Genomic DNA, 11,255 nt, shown 5'->3' with positions numbered 1-11,255 from the left:
AAGCTTATTCTTTCACCTTTAGTATATAAGTAATGGTAATTTACCAGATAAAATTACTTAATGGGGAATACGGAAAAATATCTAACCACTTACCTTTGTGACTTCATCTGCAAAGAGACTAAAAAAGTAGTTCAGCTAAATCTGCTATAATAAATATTTATAATAATGCTAAATTATGCAATATCTATTAATATGACAAATTTTTGTAAAGCTATTTATTTGGATGAAAAATAAACACATTCAGAAATTTATGGCACTATATTATGATTAACAGAGGAAAAACACTTTTCAAAATTCAAAATCGTTTTTATTAATCCAATTTATCACATTTTATTTGAATTCATGAAAAACAATCTTATATCCATGTATTCTTATGTATATAAGAACTCTTGATAAATTGGATCTCTGTCATTGCCTTTCACAGCACCTAAAATAAAAAAACACTCACAATTACTATATGGGAATATAATTCATAATTAAATTTAAACAAATGACTATTAGAATGCAAATTAAAGGAAGCATTTAAGATATTTTAACATTTAGTACCTATAAACAGAGTAGCAATTATTTGATTTTTCGATTATAGTAAAATAAACATGGGGATGCCTTTTAAAAATTTTTATGTCAGAAAATAAACTCAAACCACCAGCTGAACATATATATGAGCAGTTTTATCAATCAGCCACTGGTAGGTAACCTGGATACTGAATCAACATATAAAGTTGCCAAGATAAAGAGAGAAACAAAATTATGATAATCACATCTTACCTATTCATAAAACTATTTTAAATTTAATGTGTAGGCAAGTCCAAAAAGAGTGAGAATGAATTTATTTTGCAACACAAAGTAAAGTCTTGCAGGAGCAAAAAAAACTTGTCTCATGAGATTGGCAAGTAAAAAATAATTAACTGTATCTGGTAACATTTATCTGACAACACATAAGTAATTGTTAGCTACGTGCAGAAAATAAAATCTGATCAGGGGCGTAGCTAGAGGGGGGGGCAAGGGGGGCATCTGTCCCCGGGTGCAGAATCCAAGGGGCTCCAAACTGATGTTAGAACATTTTAGAATTAAATGTTTTCCATCCTTGGCAAGCAGTAGGGGGCGCGAAATCTTCAGTTGTCTCTGAGCGCTGAAAACAATAGCTATGACTCTGAATCTGATCATGTTAATGCAATTTTAAACTTTTGAATTTAACCGCAGAAATTTACCAAAGAAGTACTTGTAACAGTAGTAAATGAAGATGTGGCTAATCTTTACTGTATGGTACACCTTGGTTTCTGTCTGAAAAAAAATCACAAAGTGGTATTGGTTGTTTGTGAAATGTGGAAGCCCATTGCGTCAAATAAGTTTTTCGGTAACCCTAATGTTGATAATGTTGGCGAAAGTAGCCTTTGGGAAAAAAAAAACTTTTTTTTTTGGTCAATAAAAAGGAGTTATTTCTGCAAATATTGCCAACGTGCTGTGATAAATTTAGTTTTGGGCTACTTTTTTTTAATAGTAAACCTTTTGTACGGTCCCAGGTTTTTGGTTCTTACCATTCTTTTCAATTGCTGTGTTTGGTTGCACGGAAGTGGTATGGTCTTGTATTTTGAACATGCTATTTATTATTTTGGTGTGGGTACCATCGTTCGAGTATGTCTGAGGTGACTAAGAGACGAAAAATTTAATTGAATTGCTTACCTGGAGGATGGTGGTGGGAAGCCTAAACATATGCATGTGAAAAAAAAGGTATGTTAAAAAAATGACGTTTCATTTATTTTTTTGTCTCTGTGTGTTAATTTTTGTTAGAAGATTTGTTGTTTAATGTTTTTATGTTAGGAAATATGTATTTTTGGTAACTTATTCCTCTCTGTTTGTGTATTTTTGGTTGTCTGTGTGTTAAGACAGTGGCGAATATTTTTCTGGTAATTATGATATTTTTAACTTTCTGATTTTCTTAAAGTGAAAATAGATCAATGTGTACATGGACAAAGTTAAGGCAGTGCACAATGCCCAGTTTGTGCAGTTCTCTGTTTTAATAGGTCGATGTGTACATGGACACAGAGTTTGTGTATGTCTTTGACTTCTTATTTTGGTTTTGTGTAGCGGCCACCTTGAAATTGGTGCCGATCCTCTCAGGTGACGATCTTGATATAAAAAAAAGAAACGATTCGCCAAGGGTTACAGTAGAGTAAATTTTTACCAAAGATGTTCTACCATAATCACCATTTCAGTGGTTTAAACACTAGTGGAGCAGTATGCAGAGATGAAGATTTGAGTTTTGTTTACACAGCATGATGGTTTAGGCACTCCAGCCATTACAGTGAACAAAATTATAATAAACATAGGCACAATAATTGTCTATAAATATTGATGTATAACACTGCATTAACTAATACATTTCTTATGCTAGTATATACAGAATCCTTAATCGAAGGGAAAATCAGAAGACTGTGCATGCATTTCCCTTTAACTGAAACATGGATTTGACCATACAAATCTCAGTCTTACGGGACATGCCACACTATGCAGATAGACAGTAAAAAGTGCTTGTGTTGTTTTTATTTGTTAGAGGTATGAAATAAATATACTTCTAGATTTTAATTTTTTCTTTTCTTGTTTTTGATATTATTACAATATCGGAGTTAAAATAACAATTATTGGACATGTTAAAGTAATGAAAATTTTAAATTAGGTTAAAAAGTAACCCTTAATGTGGCATATTTTTGAATTAAACTCTGTCGACATTAAAAACAACAAAACGTCCCTCTTTATTAAGGACTTTAATTAACTAATTTTAAATACAGAGCTATGAATGAATTTTTTCCCTTGCATGTTATAATAACTGAAACAAAATTACTCTGATACAGTCAAAATTCCTAAATGCAAGTACATAAAATTTACTTTAGCAATTTAAAGAGATGAGACACACTGAACACATGAATAAATTTCTATCAAAGAATAATTTATTAAATTCGGCCCGTTCCATAGTTAACTTTAACCATTAGATTACATTATTACACCATGTTATCAGTTTGAAAAGCAAGTCATATGCCAGATCTTGGATGTAAAAGAAATGCACAAAATAATATACAGATTAATGAAAAATGATGTATACCAATGTTTATAGATATGATTAAATGTAACAGAAAATTTACTGTCACAACCACATTTTTAAGTGAAATGTATTATTTTAACATTTTACAATATTTAAGGTATGGCATTAAATGCAACATTATGTGCCTGGATATAAGTTAGTAAATTAAAAAAAAATAATAATAATAATCAAAGAATGAATGTCATGAAAAATTTCGAAAACAAGCAGAATTTAATTTAGAAGACCTTTAGACACTTATGATAAATAAATTTGAGAATTCTTCACCCAAAATTAAATTATAATTAACTAAAACCAGTTTGACTGACCTTCTACAAAATCCTTCAGCTGCAATTTTTTCTAGCTTGAAAACCAAATTCTTCTCCACATGGTAATAACATCTTAACCAGTTGAAATTCCTGCAGAAAGTTAGATAACACAGTAATAGAATTAATAGAATTGAAAAATTAACACAAGTATAGAACATCATTTAAACTTAACATTATTACAAATTTTGGTGCTTTCTGACTATCTGCAAAGCTGTGAAAATTGGCAAAATGGTTAGTTTATGGTTCATATCTACTGCTCTGTTCACAAGTAGTAATTCAAATAAGCACTTTATAAGAAACAAGACATTTTAGGATGCACACACACAAAAATATATACATTGGGTCAATATTCACATATTTTTCATCCAATGGAATACTATTCAGAAATAAAGATTAAATATAAAGCATGTAAATACATGTGTGTGGTATGCATATTCATAGTTTGCTATTATCGTGTGCATACTCTTGCTGTTTTAGCATACGTTGAAGCTGTGAGGGCAGATGATAAGAAAGTATCAGAATTTTTCATTTATAAGAAAAGATTGCGCTGACAATAGTATCTCAATTGTTTAGCACTGACATTTACATAGCGCATTAGAAATATATAGTAATATATGTATAATAAAAAGATAATTGCATATTATTAATTCATTTTTTTAAATGTCAAACTTTAACAATTCTTTCATATATAATTAAACAGAATTCTTTCACATGAACATCTAAAATCCATTCTTAACTAAAGAATAAATAATAAAATCATGTAAATTTCTTATCAAGCCCATCATTTCCGAAATATCTACTTCTGAAAGTTCCCAGCATTTCTCAATATATTATTAAATTACTACACTAAGTATCAATGATCGTCATGTTCGCTAATGTGGCAATATTTTTCATACTTCTTTGTTACCACAAGTAACAAGTAGGCTTCAATAAATCTTTAACTGTTACATGCTACTTTTGTCTAAAATTTGTACAAATAATAAAATTAAATGAGCTCTTTATAATATGCTCAAAGAAATAATTTTGTATGAAAATTTGTATGTTATATATTGGCCTGATTAATGATTCAGGAAATAATTTGGGTTTTCAAAGTGCTTCCAATAATTCAAATTTCAGCTTGTGTCAAAATAAAATCTATAACACAAAGATAAGCAACTTTCCTTATCAACAATGCATTTTAACATTATTCAATCACTGGCAATCACACAGTACTGATTGCTTCAATAAACATTACTGTAACTGTGTTATTTAAAAGACTGTAATAATTTAATTATTTCCTTAATTAAAACATTACGGTCTTTTCCTCCTTCTAACACCAAAAGAAAACCCAGATAAGAAATATAAAAATATCAGTAAAAATAAATTATATTATTGAATGGCACTTTACATTAATTACACTTATGCATATATTATTTTATTATAAATTATTTCAAAATCAAAGAAGAGAAGGGGGAGAAACTTTAATATTGCCGACATTTCTAAAATGAAATAAACATTAATCATTTAGTACAGTTTGTTATTTCAGGCAAAAAGAATTCACTTTTCTGGATAGCATTTATATTTCCATCTCACTTTCAATGAAACATTGAGAGAAATGCATATAATTTAAACACCAGTTTATTTTATTTATCAGACAGATTATGTCAACTCGAAAAAACCTATCAGTAAAATTCGGTAGTAATAATTCTGAATGTTAGGCAACTTGCAAGATTCAACAAAAATTATCAAAATTTTTACTATAATGACAATACTACAGTAACATGAACATAAAATTAAACTGCATATAACTATAAAATAAGCCAGCATATAATAATGGTGCATTGGTTTCTAAAACAATGGGCTCGATGAAAAAATACATGTATTATGGTAGCTATTCATATTCTTCAGCTTTCCTAATATTCTCATGTTCACTTTACATAACTAAAGTATCTAAAATACAATAAAAATGCAAACAATATTTATGAGAAAATGTTAAAAGCAATCATAAGCATTTGATTGAATGACCATATTTTGTCTTCCTGCAAATCGAATCTTAAAATGATATGCAGTTTGAAAAATGCTTAATCCTTTTATAAAATATTCAAAAAAGATTAAAAAAAGGTACTGTTCTGTTATCAGGACCGGGTTCAGAATTGTATTTATGTATGCTTGTATATTTGTATGTTTGTGTGTCTACATATACACATCTATGCACATACTTACGAACACAGGTTCATACATTTCCGATTCTGGTCCCAATAACAGAACAGTACACCCAAAAAACTTGAATTACAAACTAGATTAAGATAATGTTTCAACCATACATATTTTGGACAAAACAATGCAAACTCTTATTTTTATACAATTGTTCAAACTATTTAACATAAATTTATTGCTGCAATAAAATAATAAGCAATCTGATCACACATATTATTTTGAAATTGAATGCATAAACTAGACTAAAAAAAATTCAGTCATAAACATTTGGATAGCAGGGCAAATTAGATATTTGAAAAGACAGCCAGCCACTGAGATACACGTAATTCACGACAGAATGGTAACAATTCATAAAGCTGTGAAACATTTAACTGTCAAAATGACATAAATTCGAAAAGCAAAAAAGTAAACACACAAGTATTGCAACTGAACTTACCTTTCATGCAACAAAAAATATCCATACAAGTTAACCTCATGGCGCAGCCATTTTGGATTTCGTTTCAAATCAGACAGATGTTTACGGATTTGCGGAAGAATACGAGGAACTAGTAGTTTGCAGGATACAATGTGCAATGACGCGAAAGAATATAGTTCTGTAGAACTTCCTACATTATTCCGTAATAAACAGTACTATTTCCTAATTTTTTCTTTATCTAATTAATTAATTAATAGGGAAATAGTTAAATAATGCCGAATTCATTTTTAATGAAATGTAAAATTTTGCATGTATGGGACGACCACCTTCCGTCCAATATTTCTGAGAATATAAACAAATTTTGGAATCTGAGAGTATCAGTAAATAAATATATAGAATATCGTCTCTCAAACGACCACTTCTGAAAGTGACCAATAGTTCTGAGATTATAAATAAATACTGATATTAAGCATAATTTCTATAAGACGACCATCTCTATATAAGACCAAAGTTTCTAGAATCGTGGATAGTCATCAGAGATGTATCTTTACTGCTAAATTATCGCACGATTGTAATTCAATATCAATAACAGATCGCGCGATTGAAAAACATTTTCTGTCCTGTAATTAGAGGAAAAAAAATTTTCCTTATGAGGTATTTCTCCCGCTTTCCTAGCGTGCCTTCGTGGTGTAATAGTTCTGCACGCTGGGCCGGTATTTCAGAGGTCCGTGGTTCGATTCACGGCGAAGGCGATTGCAAATTTTTCATCTCTACGGCTTCCCAAAAAAATCCTAATCTCTCTACAGTGGCGCCCGAACTAAAAAGATGTTGGATGAGGTATATCCACACCCAGGATTTAGTGATTGGATCCCCTTAAAAAAAAGTCGGCCTTTAAAAAGAGAAGTAATATATGGTATTTCTCCTTCTTTCCTGGCGTGTCTTCGGCCCACCAGCGGCCGAGCGGTAAAGTCGCTGAACCCTGGTAGTGCGATCCGAGGTTCGAATCCCGCGAACGGGCTGGCTGCACGGGTGTTTTCGTGGTTTTCCCCCGTGTAATGTGTATACGAGCCAGTTTCCCTTAGAAAGTCCTCCACGAAGACATCCCTCCCCTTAGGCAGATAGCCCTAGTGTGCTTTGCCATAATTAAATACACCACCACCACACCTATCGTGTCTTCGTGGTGTAGTGGTTCTGCACACTGGGCCGGTATTCCAGAGGTCCGTCCTTCGATTCCCGGCGAAGGCAGTTGCTAATTTTTCATGTTTTCTGCTTCCAAAAAAATACCTAATGTCTCTATACCCAAATTTAAAAAAAAAATTCGTTTCCGTAATTAAATATATCTATATCTAATTTTACCTATATTTGTAGTAGGGTTTGTAATCTGTAAGTAATTATACATGTAATTTATACATTTTTTATAAAAAAAAATATATGTTATTTAGAATTTTGCAAATATTCTAGAAAATGCTAATCCATTGAAAAAAATCTTTTCCATGACTAAATAAATTTTTAAAAACGTCAGAAAAAATAGCAGTTAAAATTAATAACAAAATAACAAGAATAAATCATCAATCATATCAATATTTTTAATGTACAGCATTTAGAAACAACTTAGTAAAATACATATGAAAAATAAAATAATGTGCAAGTTTCAGATGTGCAATGTCAAAAAATTAAAACTGGTAAATTTGAGAACAAATATCCTCAAAATGTTTGACAACGAAAGTTCTCCGGACAATGCAGAATGAATGTCCTCAGGATGTGAAATTGGTAAACTCCTCAGGACATCTGAGAATCAACATCTTCAGGACATCTGAGAATCAACATCTTCAGGACATCCTGTCATATCCCGGGACATAGAGACTTAAATAAGACATCCTCAGGATGTTAAATTACGATCTCCTCAGGACATCTGAGAATCAACATCCTTAGGACATCCTAAGTATGTCCCGGGATATTGCGACTTAAATAGGACATCCTGAGGATGTTTTGTGCTATGGGGGTGTTATTTTAAAGTTTATGGCACTTTCCTATCTCTTCTATCTTCAGCTTACTATTCCTTATTAGAGTGAGGTTTTAGAATCGCGTTAAATGCAAATGAGAAGTATAGTAGTATTCAAGTCAAGATCCACCAACGTCGCCAGGGAGAGAATTAGGATTCCAAAATAGCGCGCGTTTGCCTTTCAGATACGTCTCTCTAAACTGTTACTACGCTCGACCATATTACATGTCTCGACCGTATTACGCTCGACCGTATTACGTGATAGCTTCGCTGGCTAAGTTAATATGACGAGCTAGCTAGCTTAGAATTGTGTTAACTTCGGCTAAATATCTTTAGTTAGCCATGAGTTAGTTCCCATCTCTTACGTTTTGAATTTAAGCCCAAGTGGAGGCTTTGATGTACGCCCTGTGAAAGGGGCCAAATGTATATCTTTATTTGGAGCAAATAAAGAATTGAATTTACATTTCTGTTCTTGGACTTAAGCGATTATTTTCTTAGTAGTTCACTAGGTTCCTTGACATTACATTTAACAAGATAAAAGTGAAGAACCCTATATTAGTATTAAGAGAAGCTATAGGATGCATATCATCAGCCATCATCTGAAACACAAGCCTGATATATCAACGCTACACGAAATTATTGACGTTTTGAAATATTCCGGACGTTTCTCAAACGGTCGAGGCTGATATTCACATTTGTGGTATTCATGTCTGGCATGTCCAAGGCTCTAGCGCATACCAAATCATTCTAATGACTTCACTGTAAAGCGACACAGGCAGTGTAGGTACGGGACTATTGAACTCCAATGAATGGGACCTCTAAGATCCATTCAATGTCATCTAAATGTTCCAATGAAATGCTCTCCGAACGTCACAGCTGAAATGCATTGTAGCTCCGTCACACCGGAATCGCAAGTCATGGCGCAGCAGCAGCTAGATATATTGATCCTTTAACAGGTAAGACGTCCTCCGAAAAATCTTATAACACCAATACTTCCAAACAAACAGACTAAAGGTATGAGCCCATTAAGTGGCTCCTAACAATGCTGAACCAAACGCTGAAAGCAAACTGGTTGCGTGCTGGAGAAATTTTAAGGGCTCTCTTAAAACATTCGCCCAAACATTCGTGTTATGTGCATTATAGCAAACTCCTCTGGCGAAGTATATATCATCTGAGAATATTAGCAAAACAGTAGAAAGAGAGTCCATCATAATCTTCTGCAGATATCATTGAGGAGAAACAATATTCTCATGGTTTAAAATGCAGGAGCTATACAAGCTGCAGTATATGTTTATGTACCCCTGTTTTGAGTTCCGAATCTTCCAGACAAGCAATGGTTTCAAGGAGACAAAATTGAGCAGTGACTGCTTTTGCATTAGCCACGTGGACCATTTGTTGACTAAGAGGTCTCATCTATTGGATTTCCGGGATCTGTGCGTTTCGTTTCCTAATCATGGTACTTCTCTCGAAAGAACCCATTTCACATAAACTTTGAAGCAGCCGTTCTATCGTCTGGTGGCTTGTCGGGTCTTATGACGTGGCACGCCCGAAACAGGCGCACAGCAGCGGCTATTACATTACAATCAGCAACTCCATACGCTAGATACATATCAGCTAAACATCAATTTCTAAAACTTTCCATCCCTCTACTTCTGCGGGCCATCGCCGGATGACGGTTTTCCAGCCGCAGCATATTACCGTTGTAGCAAAATACTTCCGTCATTACGATTGTGTCTCATCAATGCCCGTCCTAAAAATTAGAATTGCAAACGCGTCTACAGAATCTTTTTAATTAGACCTCTCATTAAATGTTTTGTAGTTGCAATTAATTATTTTATAAAGTATTTTCTCCCTCTTTTCGGTATGCTTTCGTAGTGTAACTGGAGCACACGACGCATATTCGGATGGCCCGGAGTGCGTTGCATACTTTTCACGTTTCCAGCATAAAAAACCTAACAAATCTACCAGCTACAGTTAAAACATTATCTCTAAGAAATTAGGAAATGGTATGTTATTTTGTGAGCAAAATACGATAGTATCAAGTGTTCATGAGAACGTTCGTTACAAGAGACATTTTTCTGGCAAACAGGATTTAATCAAATGTATATTAGTAAATTTGTTTTATGAGCTCCCGTATTTCAGCACTTACTGTTCATATTAATTGTTACTGTTTTTTACGTTACTTGTCTAGATAAGGAATATAATTTTGTACTCACTTTAGGTGAATATAATGTTGGCATATTTAATATTGTAGCATAGCATGTTCCTAATTCTCCTTTCCTTCTTGTTTTTCCTTTGTCATTTCCTTCATTCTCTTCTCTCTGATTTTTGCATAAACGCTTTTCCTAGCTTTTCTTCACATGTTTTTCTATAAATTTAAATTGCTTTCTTTTGGCTCTTTTCATGTAATTGTATTCTTTCTGCTGAATTTTTCCATTATTGTTAATTGCATGTCAAACTGTTTTCGCATATGTATAGTTTTTATATGAAAATAACATTTGTATTTTCTAAATGTTATAGGAAATAGGAAACTATTGTTCTTTGGATAATGAATAATGTCAGATTGTGGCGACATCATTTCCTCGAAGCGTATTTCATCTTCTACAGTCAATTGCCTGTAATATGGTTTTTCTTGCCAACCCAGTCTTAATGCGGTGAAAATAACATTTGCATTTTCGAAATGTTACAGGAAATAGGAAACTATTGTTTTTTGAGTAATGAATAATGTAACTTTGTGGTTATTTACGTCATTATCTAAGCATATTTTTTTCTTTTACGGACAATTGCCTTTACAAAGATTAGTCTTGATGCGGTGAAAATTACATTTGCATATTTGAAACGTACAGTAAATATGAAAATATTGCTTTTTCGTTAATTAATAATGTGAGTCGATCGCTGATTGTGAAATATTTTTTTTTATAATTAATAACGTAATTTTTTTACTGTTTTAAAAACCCATTGTAAATTTCACTGTTTTTATTATTTTATTGTTTTACTGTGCTCATTTATAATGTTATTTTCTTCCAATTCGTGTTGTATATTGGTTTTTAATGGGATGTCTTTTTAAGAATACTTTAGATTTTATTATGAACTAAGTGATTGTTTTAAGTAATGGATTAAGATCTGTGCAAGAGACGACTTTTATGGATTAGTGATGTTTTTATGAACTGAGAGATTGACTATATTTATTCATTAGGAACAAATGAAACAAATAAATGGACTCCTTCTGAACTTTCT

The 11,255-nt window shown here is 32.3% G+C and overlaps 1 long non-coding RNA gene across 1 annotated transcript; it reads right to left on the bottom strand.

Moving 5' to 3' along the window:
* Window positions 1-294: 294 nt before the first annotated feature.
* Window positions 295-6,072, bottom strand: LOC146997841 (uncharacterized). The gene is made up of 3 exons (XR_015040550.1): window positions 6,038-6,072; window positions 3,406-3,495; window positions 295-427 (listed from the first exon to the last, which is right to left on the bottom strand). It is a non-coding gene; the product is annotated as an uncharacterized LOC146997841 (long non-coding RNA).
* Window positions 6,073-11,255: the final 5,183 nt, after the last annotated feature.

This window comes from Stegodyphus dumicola, chromosome 4 (assembly GCF_044657685.1).
Source record: "Stegodyphus dumicola isolate Sdum_Otavi_A_Nest chromosome 4, ASM4465768v1".
NCBI classification, from domain to species: domain Eukaryota; kingdom Metazoa; phylum Arthropoda; class Arachnida; order Araneae; family Eresidae; genus Stegodyphus; species Stegodyphus dumicola.
The sequence above is the reverse complement of the archived record's forward strand: the minus strand, read 5'-3'. Positions and strand labels throughout refer to the sequence as shown.